The sequence below is a fragment of the Labrus mixtus genome, chromosome 2 (assembly GCF_963584025.1).
Source record: "Labrus mixtus chromosome 2, fLabMix1.1, whole genome shotgun sequence".
Classification (NCBI taxonomy): Eukaryota; Metazoa; Chordata; class Actinopteri; order Labriformes; family Labridae; genus Labrus; species Labrus mixtus.
The window spans coordinates 14,528,775-14,549,381 of NC_083613.1; the positions used below are offsets into that span (position 1 = coordinate 14,528,775).

General features: G+C 42.9%; 1 protein-coding gene and 1 long non-coding RNA gene across 3 annotated transcripts in view; both read right to left on the reverse strand.

Annotated features, from left to right (window-relative positions):
* The window catches only part of prkcaa (protein kinase C, alpha, a), a 156,563-nt gene that overhangs the window by 110,893 nt on the left and 25,063 nt on the right, over positions 1 to 20,607 (reverse strand). The window lies entirely within an intron of this gene.
* On the reverse strand, positions 2,290 to 3,464 carry LOC132994589 (uncharacterized). The gene is made up of 2 exons (XR_009676720.1): positions 2,605 to 3,464; positions 2,290 to 2,417 (listed from the first exon to the last, which is right to left on the reverse strand). It is a non-coding gene; the product is annotated as an uncharacterized LOC132994589 (long non-coding RNA).

Below are 20,607 nucleotides of genomic sequence, written 5' to 3' on the forward strand. Positions count from 1 at the left end.
CCGAGCTGCAGGCCTGAAAGTGTTACAAACAGAATAGAGTTATACCGCCTGTTCACAGGAACATGTTGCAGAAGAAATAACCTGTTTTCTGTTAACTCCAGTCCACCCTGATTGGATTTTCCAGGTCAAACATGACTATATCACTAGGGCTCTTAAAATTAATCATTTAATCGATGCATCGCGATGCAGACTAGAAGATTGAAGCATTGATGCAGGGACAGGACGTAATCGATGCTGACGAGGGTTAGAAAAAAACATCTGCCATTTGTTTTGCGCAGCGCTGAGTGAGTTTGTTTTACCTAAACACACACAGTGGTGTGTAATGAGAGTAACGTAGGCTAACAGAGGGATTTGTAACAGAAAACAACGTAAATTGAGTCCCGCTTGCTGACTTTATGAGCAGAGTCAGCTGGTCCTGCACGCTCAGACCACAGTGCTCTGCTGCAGGCTGAAACAGCTTGACTCAGTGTCTCTTTAGCTGACCGCAGCACGGATTAGCATCTTCATTACAGCTAAAGGTGTGTTTAAACTGATGCCGCGCTGTCTTAAGTCCAGGATAACTAAAAGAAGGGAGCTGTAGCGGTGACTCGTGATAAAGTGAGCGGCTGTAAACACAGTATAATCCCGACAGTATCACCGCTAAATTCACCTCCGCTAAAGCTGCGTTCGTTCGATGATAAACACTTTCTACTTCCGACAAGTTCTTCACAATAAAAGTCCCCTGCATATCTGTACTTGAAGTGCTTTTATTGTGAAACACTCGTATCAGGAAATGGGGTGTTTACAGCAGTAGTAACTTAACACAACTCATCTGAAATAAAAAGGACAGAAACAAAACTAACCCTGAACAAAGCTCACAACTAAAGGCTACAACGTCCTGAGAAGAGAACACAGTGACTTAAAAACATCTTTCTCTCGTATGATAAACTAAACACACAAAAATGTATTATTGTTACCTATACTGTAGGCTACCTATATAATGTATTAATTTTAACTTACAATGTAAAGATATTGATAAAGACATTGTTGTCTAAATCACTTTTTTTAAATTATACAAAAGGAGTTCATATTTAGAAGACTGTTTGTCTCTGTTTATGAAAAAGTAGTGATGTGCAGTAATATAGAAAATTGAGGATGAATCGTGATGCATCGTGATATGGAATCAAATCGTTGACTGGATAATCGTAATCGAATCGAATCGTGAGACCAGTGAAGATGCACAGCTCTATATATCACTGATCTTTCTTCAGGTCTGGCTCTACTTGAGTGCCATGCTTGTTCAAGTGTTAGATTTATGTATAAACACAGAAAAGGACGAGTCCAACAAGCCTGAGTGTAGACAAATGTAAAGGATACTTGACGCCCACCCTACATGTGAGACTTAAGAGTGCAATCAATACCAATGGACAAAGCAGTTCTCAGTGTTTCCTGCAGTGGGACATGACCTCCGCCTTAACTACCATGAAGACTAAAACAGATAGCGCTGGCACCTCTTAGGCCACCTCACCAATTTCCATACTTTGGTCCACACTGGAGACCCTTCTGAACCTTTCCAGACACAAGTCGGACGGAGCTGCTGCCCCAGATCAACTACTTGGGCTGTGCTGCAACAGGCTGCAGGAGCTTTCTTTGCATATTAATTTGGTACATTTTGGAGCATTATTACAATTATTACAGTTACAAATAATTGACAGGAACACGTCTGTTCAACAGGCCGATGTAAAAGTGACCCTGGGTGCTTTACCTTGTAGACCATCTCAACCAGCAGCGCTGTTGGGAGTAAAATGGGAAATTCCCACCAGGCACAGATCTGTACTGTAGTGTGAACAGGTTGAAGGCAGCGCTTAAATAGGAGACAAGCCCACTGGGTGTGAACATTTGTTCTCCCACAGCTTTCCAGTTAGCCTGTGTGGACTCGGCTGCTCTCCTTTTCTACGACCACTCAACACCTCCAGTCGAGCACATCAGCCGATTAACCTGACCTGGCTCTGAGCCAGCTCTCACAGTCTGTGACTACTCGACCCCTTCAGCTCCTGTAGTCGTGGACATGGTGTACGCCTAATACCCGAGGACACAGTGAAACGCTGCAGCTCAGTCATGAAGAGCAAAAAATAGAATAGACTGAAAACATTCCTGGGCTCCAAAAAGACCAAAGCATTGGCCGGTACACTGGTGGCTTTAATGAATAATTTACTCAGACTTTAAAAAGCAAACAGCCTTTGACAAAATAAAACAACTCTGTGAGCAGAGAGCAAGCAGAAACCTTTACAGAGAGAGCAGGTAACCTGAGAACTGCTGGACCTAAGTTATCATCCATTAGCATGCCTCCCTACTGTAATTTTCATCACACCATCAGATGTGTGTGTGACATAAAAATAACAGTCGTCTACTCAAAGCAAACATGTCGGAAAAGACGACTCGCAGTCTGCAGGGTTCCAATATTCCAGAATAATTTCTATAGCACTGCAGTCTGTGAGACGTCCTTCTTTTTTGTTTGTACTTTTTTAGAATTTAGAAACCAGCACCTTTAGCGGTTGATGATCACTATTAGAACTTTTTTCCAGTCCAAAGTAAAAATACAAGAAGACCTTTCAGTCATTCCACAAGTTTCCAACCACCTTGAAAAAAGGATTTATATCATCAATAATTTCAAAGTGAATCAATAGCCAGGCTGGAGGTAATGAATACCAAACCATAACTTTTAATGACCTAATTGAGAAAATGAAGCCTCGCTGACTAAACAGATTTTGAAAATGTGAGAGACTCCACACATGATGACACATGATGATTAAACAGTTTTGTTCCTATAATGTGGTGGTGGGCCTGCTTTGGTCCAATCGTTGCTATCAACACACTCACATACTCAACCAGAGTCCTGACCCTTCAAAACTGGAAATCATCAAATGCATCTTTAGAGTGAACAAACATGGCGGACGACAGGCAGGAGGTAATTGTGAAATTCTTTTAACAGAAAAACTTCATTAAGAAAGACGTTGGAAAGAGACGTGGAGACTGTGTTCACACATGTACATGTTACAGCGTGAACTGGAGGTGAGTAAAATAGTTTTGCTGCGGTTGTCGTCCGTCCTTCTTCACTCGGCTCTCTTCCATGTTGGCTAACGTTTTGTTCATGTACCAATCAACAGAGTGCGTGCTCAGCTGTCCTCTGGGTTCTCCCACCACATCAAGAGATCGGATTGTAAATACTGAACATGTAAAATTTACATCCTAGTGGTGGGCGATATAACGATCTTAGATCGTGAAGGATTTGAACGTGCTGATGATCTGCCAAAGCAGGGAGATCGTAGAACTGGGCTAATGTGTTTATTCTATCATGCTGCAGTTCACGCTCCGACACAGACGCGTCTCCCCCTCCCCGTCTGCTCCGCAGCGGTGAAAACGGAAACGTAAAAGTAAAGTCCGCAAAAACAACTCCATCCCAGTTATATGCAACTGTTCTGATGTTTTTCCAAACCGACACCTCGTGAGCAACTTATCTGCATAGTTTGCACAGTTAAGTTTACATCTCAGATAGCGACACAAGAAACCGTTTAACGAGCCGGAGAGACGTTAACAGTCTGCAGAGAGTCAGACAGAGCGGCGCTCAGACAGTCAGTGATGAGAGATATAACCCCGCTGGAATTGAGGGAAAGACATTTCTGTTGCTAAAGATGTTCTGGGTGAGACCTCCAGACCTCCTGCAAAGATGTTTTTCAAATAGACTAAACTTGTCAGCGCAGTTTTTGTGCATTTAATAACATTATACAGGGAAATAAGTTTGGTTGAACTGGTCAGTAACTTACAAATTTGTCTAAAGATCAGTTTGAAAAAAATTGTGATAAAATTGTGATCATGATTTTGCAAAAAAGAAATTGTGATATGATATTTTTCCCATATCGCCCACCTCTACTACATCCCTCACAGAAGGAGCTCACACCTCTTCTGAGGGAGTGACAATAAAAGTGTAGGTGCTGCTGTTTGTCACTTAGAACCTCCTTACAACCAGTCCTTTACATCCTGAGATAAGAAATGACCTTTTATTGTGTCATTTATTCTGAAGGATACAAAGGAAACTCCTGGCTGACTCCATAAAATAGTGACTTCATCTTGAACCTCTACACTGAACCATGACCACATGCAGCTCTTAGCAAACACACACACACACACACACACACACACACACACACACTAATCCTTTATGACTGTTTTTGCAACAAGAGCAGGCAGTCAGTGGCAGCCTTGAGAAGCTTTTAAACTTACTTTCATCAAAGAGAACCACACTGAGCCGTGTTACCTTCCACTGAGTTAAAACAGCTCAAATGACTCATATTCCTCAGTCTATCCAAACAGATGAAAGAATGTCTTCTTGTATGTTTATCCACAGGAGGATCTCATACCAGCAGGCTTCGAGGGCCGGGCCGGGCTTCCTGTTTCAGGCTCCAGGCTCACACGAGGGCAGCTTTTTACTTAGACCGCTTTTCCAACGAGGTAAGAGGCCCTCATTCATTGATTTGGAGTTTGGAAAGTCTGACAACATGGGTAAACATGGGGCATGAAATTATAGATCTTAAGTCTACACTGCGACATTCATGGTGGACTTCCTTCCATTCTGAGATCTGGATGATGCTCTGCTTTTTTATCATGCAAAAAGATCAATCTTGAAGCAGCTGACACAGCCTCTCTCTGTGAAGTGCGGGAAAACTTTTCACTTCAAGGTTTATACCACGTGTTCACTAACTTTGCAGATTTAAGAGACACAATACTGAACATGTTGAACCATTTAACCTTACTGCTTCACCAAAGGAGTCTTCAGAGTCTTGTAGGGAAAGCAGCGAGGTGACTCATAGTAAAGAAGAAGCCCAGACTTGGCAAATGTCTGCACCAGAGACTCAACAACCCCGGCATCTGTAACCACTTTAAATACCAGAGCAACACATGCATATGGATGCACACTGTTTCACAGCCATTGCAAACTTATTTACTCCAGAAAATAATTCAAGGAGCACTGACCAAATCTGTTTTTCATTGTTGACAACATTTCTCCCAACTTACAAATTTAATAAGGGATGTACCAAGGCAACTCATTTCCTAGTTGGTTAAATAAAAATTAATTTACTATTCTTAAGTTAAGAAAACACTCAGAAAACATTTAAGATAGTCTGCAAGTTGGGGCGCCAGTGGCCGAGTGGTTAGTTTAGCGTCCCATGTACAGAGGAAGTAGTCCTTAAAGCGGGCGGCACGGGTTTGAATCCGACCTGTGGCTTATGGGGAATGTCGAGAGATTTCCGACTCTATCCACTGTCCTGTCCCTACATTAAACGCACTAAAATAAAACTTTAAAAAATGTGTCTGCGGGTTAACGATGTCATATCGTTAGACGAGTGAGGCTGACGTTACCAGTTCTAGCATCGCCACCTTTAATGCGTCTCTGTCAGGTGTGATGTCGAGTGACGTGTTACTCTTGGGCGCAAGAATTCAAGCAGCTTCCTGATTTGTGTAAAATTTTAAACTATTTTAAGATCTGTTTATTTTGCTGTCGCAGTAACTTCTCAGTACTTTGTCTTTTTTCTTCAAACTCAAAAAAGCATTTGTTAACTGGACGATACAAGTTAGGGCAATATTATACAATGTTCAATATTATGGTAACTATATAAAGTGTGATAAAAAATAAAGAGTCATATTAGCTATAACTCGTAGTTTCTAGGACTAGCTCAAAAACAACACTCCAGAACTTTACAGCTCGATATGATACGAGTAAAAATCATTTTAAACCGTCGATTAACTGTCCAGCCTCCGTCCAAAGTACACTCCGTCTTCAGTCTCTAATCATCAAACATGCTGATTAAGCAGCTTTCAGCGGCCGGGGTTTAGCAGAAAGTGATAGGGGAGAGATTTAACAGGATTTCAGGAAGGCCGACTAATCCAAAGCAGAGCGGGTAAACCCTGCGCACGGCGACGACGACTAACAGCAGCGAGGAAAAACTCACATGTACACTAAAGAGTAAAACAAGGATTCTATTGACCCACAGTGGACGCTGTCTGCAACCCTCAGTTTGCTCAGTACTGACCATAAAGCCCCTGGTGTACTGCTTCAAAGTAGCACTGTGGTTCTGCTTAAATTCTGGTTTGTGTTTGAAGTGAGTTTAAGGTTTAAACCAGCCACCTCTAAATCGCTCATATTTGCAAACACATTTGTCAAAAACAAATTTCTGCCGACCAGTTTGAAAATGAATTGTGCATGATGTGATATGGTGCTGTGGCTGACATTTTGAGACTAGCATGCTCTCTTTGCACGCTCATGGTTGACCTCTCTAACCGGGTCCTTAGAGGAGCTTTGGTCAACTCCTAGGAGACTCGACTTGACATTTCCCTGGTTACAATAAAACACAAATATATAAGAACCAGCATGTCACCATCCTTAAATCAGCCACTTATTCACTAACAGTGAGCATTTCCTTTTGCTTGATAATAAAGGAATCAATGTTGATCTCTTTAAAGAGTTCACCTCCATGCCCTGACATTTGAAGCCCTCCATAATGGGCGACTCTTTGACACAGTGTCACAGAGGGACACCTCTGGATGAAGAGGACACATCTGTGTGGAGGAGAAAGGTTACGGTGAAAGCGCCAGAACAAAAGTCTATTCATAAACCGTTCAATGACTTCACCGTAAAGGCCGAAACATAAATACAGCGCTACAATTTACCTGCTGCCGAAGACGGCAAGGAGACCAATTTTATTGACAATTATTGATTTAAATGTTGATGGTACGTGGACTACAACCAAACCAAACAATTACAAGAAAAAATAGAAATATCTCAGCCGATGCACTGTAGCATCCTCTTCCATCCACTTACACAGTGAAAGTGATTGACAGGTGTCAGTCCCAATACAGTGACCTGCTAACTCCTCTTGGAGCAGTGCGATTTGGCAGCATGACAATTTCCATTCCACATCCTGATCGATCTGCAGGGGATTTCCCCTCCCCCTGGAGAAGGATGCATCAGACACCTCCATGCACAATTAGCACACTGAACCTGGTTCTGTTTTCCAAAACCCCTCGAAGACTTCATGTATGTGAGTTCTGGGTTAAATACTTTTATTTGTTTGTAGCAGTCGGTTTCCCATGTTCACTTCTGCTGCTGAGTTAGTATTGATTCATTGATGGGGTGGGAAACATATCACTGACAGACTGTCAGCGAGGGTGTTCTCATTCATTCACTCATCCAATTAGTCAACAAGTGTCTGTTTTGTTCAGTTACAGTCAGCGGCAGCCGAATATCACTAAATTAATCCGGGCCTGGAGGCTCTGGTGCAGCAAGAACAGGCAAACACCAGCCTTACTCTTGGATAAATTGCAATGTGTAACACGAGAGAGGGCAGATCAAAAACCAGATGATGAGTGAGTAGACAAATACAGAAATTAATTTTAAGCCCTCTGCAGGTTATTTTGGATCTGCAAAATACAACAAAAGGCTGAAAACACGCCCTCCTCTTGACAGTCTCGAGGCTGAAACCTGAAATGTTTTAGGTCAGACAACAGGAAGAACTAAGGGGCATCATCTTCTCTCAGAGTCCCCTACTTATTTTTGATGGGAAGAGGATCCACTTTAAATCCATCTACTTGAGAAGTGCTGGGTTTGTTGATTGATCTGTGGCGCAGAGGAGCACAATCTGAATCTTTCAGCATGGTCTAACCTGCGATATACCACCCAGGAATAAGGAAATAGGATGCATTTTTGTCCCTCAGCCTTCTGGGGGAAAAACAGCTGTGACTCTTGATATTAATGAACCAGAGTGATGGATAATGTTCCCTCTGCATGCACATCACTCATCGCCTGTCGCTGCTTCCTAATGGAAACCAACCCAAATATTGATTTAATGGCACATAATTTGAGCAACGCCGTGATATGTACAGTAAGGAGGGAGCAGCGAAGCGCCTGCGTCTCCTCTCTCTATCTCCAGCGCTGCAACCGCTCTGTACACAGTCGATCTTTTCCATCTTTGAGTTATGGCTCCAGATTGAGACCAACGCATCGATCTCTGATAATGTCCCTGCAGTTCCTGGTATCGCTCGAGGACATAAATTCTACTGGACGACAGATCGGCTCTAATAAATAGAAAACGCTGTGACAACATTGCAGAAAAAAAAAAAATGGTTTCATATTGGCAGTGCTGTGGGATATCATTACTTCCAAACGCCCCCAGAATGCCTGCGAACACTTCATTTCTGTCAGCACAGGCCAGGACTCAGAATAACTCAGGCGTGAAAGCAAAGCCTCTGAGTTTGGACTTCGTGATGGCAACTTTTAACAGCATCACTGTTTTAATAGGAAGCAGATATAAAATTAGCTTTATTACATGATGAAAACCTCGGGATTTTCACTCTCGTAATGTACCCAACACGCTCTATAGAACTGGCTGCAAAAGAGGTTTTTCTCTGCACACACACACACACATCGCTCTGCTCTTTCTCCAGAGTGTTGCGGTGCGTGAGGATTCCTCAGGAGTGTAAAGGGGAGGGTCTCTTTTCGCTTCTGCATGCATGCACACAAATAGAGTTTACCCAGGGCATGTAACCCGCCACTGCCATTAGAGAAGAGGCCTTTCCCACCCATGAGACAGTGAGCCAGACAACAGCACAAACATCTGTGAAACAGACGAATATGAGTGTCGCAGACTTGCATGAACAGAGGGAGTGGCGTGCAGAGATGCAGAAAAGTGCACACATGAAGAGTAGAGCTGTTTGCATTCCTGAATATTTCCAGAGAATTTCAGGAGGACTGCCCCTGAAATCCTCCTGATCCGGTTGGTCACACATGCACGTCGCAGCAGGAGACTCTCCTTGTTGGACAGGAAGGGGGGCGGGGGGTCTCCAGGGGCAAGACATGAGGTAAAACAACGACTCAGAAGAGGTGGAAGAAGAAACACAGTCCGCTATACGACACTATACTGTGAATTTTTGCCTTTCTATCAATTCTATGTGTAGTTTGACAGCTTCACAATATCAACAAAAATAGATCGCAGGGAATAAGCGTCACCACCCTCCCACTCGCCTGAGGTGAATTCTCCTGATTATATCCTGCTGCATTCTCACATCAGCTCACTCGGAGTTCACATTTCTACTAGAGGGCCAGCAGGAGAAACTCTGAATAACATCTGAATGTCAAATTTGACTCTTTGCATTCATGCAGCACACCCAAAAAAAAAGTTTCCTTAGTTTAAGGAGTTTTAAAGTGCTCTGTGCATGTGTGAAAGCAGCTTAAGTAACACCTTTAAACACAGACAGAATCCACAGCAAACACTGTCACACAAGGGTTTCCATCCACCAAGAGGACCTGGCATTGCAGGAGGCGGGGATCACTGTGTGTGCTGGCAGACGGCCTGATTCATGTCATAACCTTCATTAATTACAAGATGAAAAATGTGCATCAGGCTACAATCAAAAAGGTTTCTTTGACAAATTAGCAACTAACCAGGCGGAGGTTGGAGAGCATGTGAGGTCTGTACACAACAAGGAACAGAATCATGGTTTAGAAAACAAATCCACAGGTCGGATTTGTAACTGAGCTGCCCGCTTCTATGGCCTCTATACATGAGCTGGTTGTGCACTGATAGTGTGATATAAACCTCATCATCCTGCCCGCTTGTTTGTCACTCACGGTAAATATTTCCTAAATATTTCCTGCTGCGTTCACACATCAGCTCACACTGACTTCATGTGAAAATTGACAAGCAGGCTGGCAAGAAATAGTGTGGGTAAAGTCGAGGTGAGAATTCCAGCTGCTGTGTTTATGCAGCTCAACAACAACAACAAAAAAATCAGTACATTTTTAGGAGTTTTGGGCACTTCATTAAACAATATTCTTCTTTGAGCATAAGTCACTTTGAACCTAAAAATATCTAACAGATACCTATGAGTATGATGTGAGAGAAAGATTAAAGGAGCAGAGAGCGACCCCCCTGACCTGCAACAGACCATGTGAGAAACGTCTAAGACACCCTGAAAGTTCTCTAAAGACAGAGCTGCTCTGCACAAAATGAGATCATATTGAGAGAAAGAAGAGCAGAGACATGAAGCAGAACATATAAAAATGGAAACATGAAAAACTGTGCAATAGCAGGAAATTGTAGCGACCATGAGTAATAAGAAAATGATCAAACTTTAATGTATCCTGTGATTAAATTGGGTAATAAAACAAGAGAGCCCGGAAGAGATGAGGTGAAGACATTGTGGAGAAAAATGTAAAACATGCCGTCGCAGCTAAATCACAATATCCTGTTTCAGCTCATAGTCGGCTCATTCAGACACAATCTCCTCTGTTCCCTCCGCTGCGGTCAGCTGGCCAGAGAAACTGCTTATTGTGGTTCTTCCAGCCTGCAGTCAGACAGGACATTACTCTCCACAGCCGTCCACTCAGTGGGTCTGTGTGGGTGGGTGCGTGTGAATGTGAGGGGAGGTGTTCACCACACAGCTGGAAATGCTCCAAGATATCACCACAGCGATACTGCCACTTATGTAACCGAGCGATTCTCTTTTCTTTTTTTTTTCCTTTCTCGTTTCTCTACTTCCTCGACGCCACCTCTCTGCTCTCGCACGACTTGTGAGCAGAAAATACTTAAGAGACGATGACTCTCGCTGTCACAGAGGCATGCAATAACAGCTATAAGGCGGCAAGAGCTCCAACAGTTATTTTGTGGCTTTGAGAAATTGCATTAGCCCACAGAAGGAGAGGGGAGTGCAGCTTTGAGGAGACTGCCTCACAGCACACAGCTGAAAGCAACCACATCCTGTCAGCGCTGCAAACACACGGTGGAAGAAGGAAAGCAATGTCTACTACTGCAAAGAAAACAAATTCACATGACTGCAGAGCATTGAATGCAAACAGCACCGGGCAATGTTTGCTGCTGAATGACTTGTGCAACCTGTTTATTTTGCACACAGAACACAAAAAACAAAACACACAGACTGACAAGGGATTCACTCTTGGACTTAAAGCATTTCATTTGTACGTTTCACAGCTCATGGCTCTTTGCCTGTTACTAAAGGTTCACTGGACTGGCAACTGGATGTCTGAATTTCCCTTGTGATCAATTAAGTATCCATCGCCACAATACTAATGGTTGTATTTTTATAAGCATCTAAAGATTTCAGAACCGGTATCAGAAACAGTACTATATCTCTAGTCTGTATTCTTTAAGACCAGATCTTAATTACATTTTCATGCAGATCTCAAAGGTAGCAGAAGAGGACAGATGGAGGAAAAAAAAAAGCTGACTTCGACACTTTTAGTGGCCAACAGATTGAATTAAGGTCGACATATTTGAGACATGTCAGTTCAGAGCACATGATGGATGAGCAGGGCGATTTGAGCCCTCTGTGTGTGTTTGTGTGTGAGTATGCTTGTTAAGATGTTAACCGTTGCTGCTGAGACACACAGCGGGTTTTCCTCCATATCACCCAATAACTTCCTGTTGCAGCGAATAACAACCAATAAAGGGAAAGCAGGAAGAAGAAAACTGTTGTATAGGAAGCTGTGAGTGATTACATGTCAGGCGAGAGGACGTGTTCTACTCAATCTTCATAACAGCGAGCGGCCAAATGCCAACGTACCCGGATAAGTGACTGACACTAATGGCTGATCGATCATGGATTAGGGACGGTGGTGTCTAGTTGGTTAGTTAATGATGGGCATCACAATTCATGGTCACATTGTGCTTTGAGCGACACACAATTTGTATTCCTTTAACTACATTACCATGAAATGTTTCCCTCTTCAAACTAAGTGAAGCTAAAGTGTTAGAAAAAAAAAACTGCAGTTCCTGGAGTGGCCACTTGAGGCTGGCTCCAAAAGTGAGTCAACAGCCATCTGATCCAATATTAAAATGCCCAACTTTAAAGTACAAATAAACATGTTTGCAGCCTGGTGCTCAAAAAATTTGGAGGGCAGTTTTTTTTTTTTTAGGGCTGTCAATCTTTAAAGCAAATAAATCATATGACTTTCAAGGCTTGAACTCAAAATAACAAAGACCCTCATTCTTTTCAAAGACATCTGCAGAATTGCATTCTGATTCTGATTCTCATTCACATGTTACAGAACAAAGACTGAAGAGAGAGTGACTGGAGTTTATCTCAGGGACAAATCATTCATTACTGTGGCTGTCCGCTGCACACAAAGCTTCACAGAGACATTAAAGCTTCACAAACACACACGACAACAGCAGAAGTCATTCACAGATGAGTGATGTGATCTCGTGAGCTGCTGATTCATGACTGTGGCACGAGCGCTTAAACATAATCTTATTAAAAAAACGATGACGTGAGCCCTGAAGCATGTAAACAGTCGGAGCCACGATGGCCTCTGCTGCCATTCAGGACTTCCCCGCCCAACGCACACACACACACTTTTTCTTTCTCCAGCAGTCTCACACACGCGCACGCACGCGCGCACGCACTCACGCACTCACACAGAGTCAGCGCTGTCAAACCTGTCAGCCTCGTAACCACCAGCAAGTCACGTCTGACACAAAGGGGAGGCATGTGGTGGCTGGTGCTAAGTGGTGTGATGCTGGGAGGAAGCGGGGCAAGAGACGGAGGAGAAAGATGAGGGTGAGGATGCTGAAATGAGTCCTCTGTGAGAGAGTAACAGATGACCTCATGCTGGCTGTCACCTCGCTCTGCCACAGAAATCAGGTCATCTGGCAGAAGCCTTTATGCTCTGCTCCCTCTTTTCTCTTTTCTCTCTTCCTCAACTCCTGCTTGAAGTGTCCATATGGCTCTCTGAGTTCGACCTCAGACTGGCCTGTAGCAGACTTGGCTCAGAGAGTGAAAATGTCTACTTGACAGGTTCATCGATGTGAAGATTCTGGACTCGAAGATTACATTTAAACTTAACAATAACTTTCAGTTTGGATGATTTGACGCAGAAGAAAATCTCTACACACCTGAATTTACGACGGAGGAGGGTTCAAACCTAAAGACACTGAGAAAGGCTCAGCTTAAAGCGAGACAGTGTGCAGGAGCCTTTCTCAGTGTCTTTAGGTTTGGATGATCCGCCCATGAGAAATACACAAGGGTTCAGTTACATGTGTTTCTAGTCCTGCGTCAGTGAAAACACAAATGCCAGAATTTGCGTTAACAAAAACAAATCTCCTGATAACCTTCCTAAATATTGACCTGGTGAGAGGAAAAAACAGCAGATTTGTTCCCCCCCGACTTCACCAGATATTTCTCATGCCAGCCCCCGAGTAAAATGTCCATGATAAGTCGAGGTGCGCTGATGAGTGAACGCAGAAGGAGTACGGCAGGAAATGTTGTGCCACCTATTTTTTTAAACCCCGCAAAAAGTCAACAGGGTCGGGTTAATGTGAGGAAACAAGCGTGCATTGCTGCCAGAGGTTGTACATTTTAGTCAAAGCTGGTAAAATGTCAGCAATTTGTGATTTTCTGCCATATTAGAGGGTTATAAATTTGCCAAAACTCAAGCCCCAAATGTTAGAATAATTATCAGGAAGGAAAAAGTGTTTCATCTTTACTATGTATGTTACCCTATTGGTCCAAATAGAAAACAGGGTTTTCGCCCTTAAACACAAAGTGGAGTTTTCTTACATTCGGGGTCTAGACTTTTTTAAATGTCACTATATACGTTCACAACAATAGACGGGCCACTTATCTGTAGCCAGTGTACCGCCTAGACTGTTCTCAGCCGTCACTCAGCTGCAGTGACAGAGGTAGACACGGTGATTGTCAGGAACAAAGTGGCTCAAAAGTAGGTCAAGTTAACCGACAACGAAGGTGGACCCATAATGCTGATTTGAAGATAACCGTTATCTGTGCATCAGAGTCATAAACAAACTGTAAAGCAGCAAAGAAATACTGTGTTAGAGAGCGTAGAGACTGAAAACTGCATGGCCAGAAACACCGTCTTAAAATGTCAGACACAATCTAACTGCAGTCCTCAAAGCGGCCGCTTCCAAGAGACGGACAGGAAAGTGTGAGAGTGTTAGTGAAACACAGACTAAGGTACGCAGCATCGACGCTCAAACTTCAGAGAAGCTTCTGCCTTTTCATGCGCTGTGATCAGTCACGCCCTCTGATCAGATGGACGACACTGACCCAACACCTGTAGTTTTTTTATATGCCCACATTGGTCAGTGTACTCAAGAAAGGTGAGAAATCAGTGATTGTGCAGTCTACTGGGAATGATTGAGTGCTGTATTTTTGTAAAAAGAGATATTGAAGATGTGGTTTCAACAGGCGTTCAGAACAACATCAACCAACCATGAGTCATCATTCTTTTTTAAATGAAATGAGTTTGTCTTCTGATGAGTCTTCAAAAGGGAAAAAGTCTTATATTCAGACTAATATGTGATTTCATTGACTGTTTGGTTACTAATAATAACTCTATCATACCATCACAGCACAATAAGGAAGTGGACTTCTAATCCTGATCCATCTGTACATTGACCTTTCGCTGTCCCCACCTCTAAACCAACACACACACACACACACACACACACACACACACACTGACTGCACATTGTTATCAGCCCAGCGCCTCCCTGAGCAAAGTCCCTCCTGAAAGAAGAAGCGGCATAAAAAGCCTCACAATGAAGCAGCAGGTATTTCGCCAGGTCAAGACGCCTGGGGAGAGGCCATAGCGCTGGCAGGACAATGTTATTGCCTTATCCTGTTCCCATTTCACCGCTCCTTCCTCTATTATGTGCCAATCACGCGTGTCCCTCCAGGCAGAAAAAAAGGTTCAATCTTCATGTTAAAAGGCGCAGGAACAGGAGCAGCGGCGGTAGGAGGGGAAAAGGTCCACACTTATACGTCAAAGTGCAGTCATTGGGTTTGTGATTGTGGCATCAGAAGTCATTAGCTGCAGGAGGCTGCAGAGATGGAAGTGTTTGTGGGGTTCATGTTCACATGGAGAGAAATCACTGACAGGACAACTAAGTGAAGCTGACAGATCGCCTGCGAGCAAAATGGATAAAAAAAAAAGGAGAAGAGAGAAGTGTTAGGAGCGAGGGCTGCCTGTCTACTGCTTTAGGGGAGATTCAACATGCATGAAGAATGATACAAAAAGGCCTGAACTAGCTTTTTATATGCACACATGGCAGTCCAAAAACCTCGATGATGTGTTGTTTGTAAAGCTACTTCTCAGACGCTGACGTTAAATTCATAATAAACTCAACATCTTCTTATTTATTTATTGCTGATTCTGCAAACAGTCCGTCATTTTTCAACCCCTATGGAGGTTTTTATCTTCCTCTAACAGGTACTGTAATGGGGTTTACTTAAGAGAGCCTGAGCCTGAGCCTGAGCCTGTGGTCAAATTTGTGCTGCAGCTCAAGACGCTGCCTCCGTCACTCGGAGCAGCAGAGGAAATGTTGGACAAACACGCTCTCTGAAAGCTGTGTGTTATGTGATGCCTTCATGGATGGACACTGCTGGAAATAAGATCCATCAGACACGCTGGATTCATCTCACACAGAGAGGGGGGAAGTGAAGATGTCTAAGATTAAAACGTGTTTGCATTATTAATGAGAAGTGAGGAATTGTTAAATATTTCTGGTAACCAAAGTTTACAACATTGATTCCTAAAAAGATGGGGCATTGTGTAAAATGTCAACAAAAGAAGAATGAGACGATTTGCATGATAGTAAAGCCCCTTATCTTATCTTGTTAAACTAAGGGCGCGGTTTCGCTGGCCATCCGTACCGTGCCCAAGCACGTTTCAACGCTAAAGTCCAGTTCGTTTGGCCAGTGTGACCGCTCCGTGTACACTTCCTTGTCTTTGGCACACTTTGGAGAGGTGTGCTTCGGCACGGTACACTTCATGCACGAGCACAAGCACGCGGGTACACAACGCTGACAGCCTCCATTCTGGAGAAATCCAGAGTTTCATGTCTGTATCTGACTAACATGACACAATATAAGACACAAAGTAGCTGTCATGCTCTCTGTGTTGTTCGCCAATGTGCGGCCGCGGACTCGCCTGTGGACTCGGCCGCGCGTCTATTTTATTTTTTAATTTATTTATGGCTGTGTCTGATTAAAATGGCTTAAAATAAGCTGTAAAGTCAGTAAAGTAGCTGTCATGCTCTCTGTGGTTTTCTCTGATGTGCAGACGCGGACTCGACTGCGCGTCTCTTTCTCTCTCTCTCTCTCTCTCTCTCTCTCTCTCGTCCGCCTGTTTGTAAACTGAGCACGCTTCATAATAACATAAAGCGTGCATGTGTTGTATTACGACGTTATGTACAAGAGGTAATCGTGCTTTTAGGCACGGTTAGTCCTGGCCAGTATGACCGTGGGCCGTGCCGGCCAGCGTGGGATTGGCGCAGCGGGGGGGGGGGGGGGGGGGGGGCAATCGTGCTTGAGTACAGCACGGTACGGATGACCAGTGAGACGGGTGTAACCAAACAATTCAGCATGGAGAGCATCCGATTGAATCAAAGCAGGGGTAGTGATGATGAATGGGCCCCCCGCCACAACTTCAGCAATGTTGATTGTCTGTCTACGATGAGGAGAAAGTTCATCACCGATATGAACAGACGTGGCTGTGAATCTCTGGATCCATGTCAGTAAACCCTCCAGCTTAACCGGGGTCAATCCTTTGATCAGAGAAGAGCCTGTGACACCTCAAACAAAGCCTGTGGCTCAAATTAAACGAGGCATCAAAGAGTGACAAACACCACAGTGGAAAGAGGGAGACAGACAGGACCAATGAATACACTTCAGAGCGTGAGTGTGTGTGTAATGCATACATAATTCATCTAATAATCACCAGGAAATGCACCTGATTACTTAGAGAACCTCAGGTGAGATTATAAACCGCACAGGGTGTTTGGACAAAGTGGGAGAGCTGATTACTGTTTGTCAGAGGATGAAAGTGAAGAGCTAAAACGCTCTGAGACTTTCTCAGACTGCATCATTTCCGTTAAATTTTTTGCAACATTTTCTGCCTTCACACTCTCTCTCTTCCTGATGCTAAATAGCATCATGGACTGGTTAGAATAAACCAAACACACTAACAAGGTCAACCAAAAGGTTCAAAGAAGGCACACATCGACTATGAACATGTAATGAAAAAGTAGTTCAATAAAATGAAAAAGATCAGACAAGCCAACCCCACTAAAAAAGCTCAATGGACTTCTTGTTATGGGTGTAGCAGCTGATTTAGTTACTTTGGCTTTATCAGCTGGTTTGGTAATCTATCAACAGGAGACAAAATAGGTGGCAACACATCATTAAAGTTGCAAGTAAGATCATTGGGGTTAAAGGTCACATATAATGCAAAATCCACTTCACCATGTTTCTCTAACACTAATATGTGTCCCTAGTCTACAACCCCCCCGCCCCCAAATGATGAGATGAGTTGCGTCGTATAAACTAATGACATTTCAACATATACACAGATGGCGGCGCTGGTGGCGCAGTGGTTAGTGCGCGTGTGCCTGCTCCATGTGCGGAGGCTATAGACCTTCAAGCAGGTGGCAACAGGTTCGAATCTGACCTGTGGCTCCTTTCCCAGGTGTAATTCCCCACTCTCTCTCTACCTGATTTCCAACTCTATCCACTGTCGTATATCGCCAAAAGCCCAAAAACACAAAAATAAATCTTTAAAAAAAGATAATAATAATATAAAAAAATATATACTCTGATATGGATCGTACCACAAACCCAGTGATCAGCCAGTAACTGACCTCCTGAGCCACAGACCTGTGTTGTTTCCTCATGATCGAGGAAACATCCAAAGCTGAGGGAGCAAGCAGATTGTGGACTAGATCCAAGAGTTACAACTTGGAATGTTTCAGTTGGCTGGAAAAGATGCAAATCCAAAATCACAACCAGAGGGGCGGTAGAAATAATATTTCTGTAATGCCTCCTGTATATTTAGAGAGATCTTTTTTTTATTACCCACATGGATTCAAAGAAATTGGAAAAAAAAGAACATAATCTCAGGGGATTCAAGTCTAACACTGAACATGGTGGGAATGTATTAGGTTTCACATGTATTAGGTCATAAACAAAAGAAATGTACTTTATATTCATCCAGTAGTTGTTGATACATCCTGCTAAATGCACTGTGGGTTAGAGATTCCCAGTGTAATATGTTTGAACTGGGAATCACTGTGTGGAGCTGCCATATCTTACCTGTTGCACTTTTTTGTAAATTAACGTTCAGTTTCAGTCTTGACAAAAGTAAGTGTTCAACTTAACGACCGACCAACCAACCAATTATCCAAGTAAACAACAACAAACTAACAAAACAACAAACAGCAAGTGAGAAAAAACAAAACAAACCAATTCATCAAAGCACCAACCAGAACACAACAAACTGACAAAACAACAAACCCTCTAACATAACATCACCTTACTAACTAAACAACCATCCAACTAAACATCTAACCAATTAACCAACCAAACAACCAGCGAAACAATCAAACAACCAACATAACAACAAGCCAACAACTAACAAATCAACAAATTTAACAAACAAACAAAACAACCAGCCAACCTACAAACTAAAGAAACAACCAATACACTAACCAAACAACCAGCCAAACATACAACTAACAAACAATCCAAACAACAAAAATAAAAAAACAATCAACCAATTAACCAATAAACCAACCAAACACCCAAGAAACAAAGAAACAAAACAACCAGCAAACCAACAAACTAACTAACTTAACAGCCAACAATCAATTAACCAACCCACCAAACCAAAAAGACAACAGACTAACTAACCAAACAACCAAACATACAACCAAACAACTAACAAAAAACAAAAACCACCAACTCTCTGACACTCAAGCAAACCATGGGCCGTTCCAAAAGATTACAGGCCCAGGCCAGTACACATGTATTTTCAAAGGGCCTCTACCTACATTGATGGTGAAATACAATGTTATCTTTGTGGGCCCCTCTCAAATGAAACCTACACTCAGAACCCTTTTGCCACAAAGTTGGATGCCCCAGCAAACAATTAATCAATAGCCTTCTTGCCAGAGCAGTTCTATCATAAACATTCTGCAGCAAAAGAGACATGTAGAGATGGAAGGGGTGTAATGTCATACCCAGAGTGTTTTAAGGTAAACGCTGAGTCAGAATGTCTGGTGTGTATAACATGAGAGGATTTAATGAGCTCTGTTTCAGAAATGAAGCGTCGTCTCAGGCAACACCCTCGGTGTCAGAATGTACTGGACTATGATATAATTAGAATCCCCTAATGAGTCACTTCATCAGGTAAAACAAAGGTTTAAAAAAGACACAGTGCTGTAACACAACACAAAATTCACACCAAGAAATGTGTGACTGTGTGTGTTCAGGTGTAAGTTCACATTACATATCCTGCCTCTCCAACAAGAACTGTTCCAGTAACAGAAATGTACTCAACACAGAGATTAAACAGACATAGAGACGGTAAACAACAGAGACGACAAGGGGCTGTTAGCTTAGCTTAAATGTACACATGACTGTTCATTTTGTAGAGGAACCCTGGAGTGCACAATACACACACAAAGTGGAGATCAACACACACAACTGAGACATTTTCTAAACAGTGTTATGACAGAAACACCTCTCATGTCTCAATAAACAGATCTAGCGCTTTTCTCCCTCACACAGCATATCCTCTATGACTCATTCTCAAAGGCCAACTATTTAATGCTGACTCACAGCGTGGACAACAACAAATGCTCTCGTCTCACTTCAGGAGTCGGTTTGCTTTAATGTGAACCCACGAACCCAACAAATGCTTTAAATTCAGGGTCGTGGGATGGTTACATGATATGACAGGGTTACAAAGCACCAATTAAGATTTGAAAAAACAGTAGAGGTGATCAAACAGAACCTGCGGGGAATGACTGCCAGGAAAAATATGTTTGGCTTTGCTTCAGCTCGTTTTCACAGAAAAAGGCAAGCGACAACACATTCCCGCCTGGCCCCCCTGCACATTTTAAAGGACTGATTTTATGCGTCTTTTCTTCTCCTTTTAAATCAACACATAGACTGGCTCCAGTCTATCTCCTTCACCTGTTACAATCTCACGTTTCAGCGAGGTCACTCAGGTACAAATACCAGTTCCTCCTGTTTGTCTCAGGATCAAGGTTGGCATTCAGAAAGAACAAAAACCTCCCAAAACAGCTACAAGTTCTTACTGAACTGAGAAGAAACACTTTAAAAGGTACACTTCAGTTGCTCAGTATAACCCAGTGAAACATGCATGACAATGCTAATAAACTGAGTGTAGATGTGAAATGTGGGCTCAACTCTTAATGATGTATATGGGAAACCTCATTTTCATACCGTATACAGAAAGTTTTCAGAGGTACTCTTGCCATCAAATTTGTGTGTTCATATCGGGGATGTTCACGGCAACTAAATTCCCTTTAAATTAAACACTCATCTTAAATTCAGAATAGTAGACTGGTCAGCAAAAAAGAAAACCCTCAGGAAATAGTCAAAGTTAAGAACATTTTATTTAACACGGCTAAACACGGAATCACATAGTCCATGGTTTCAAATTGGTTTGCTGAGTGTAGCTAACGTTAGCGGAGCTAGCACCACAGGCCTTCAGTCCTCCATGCAGGTCCCCAT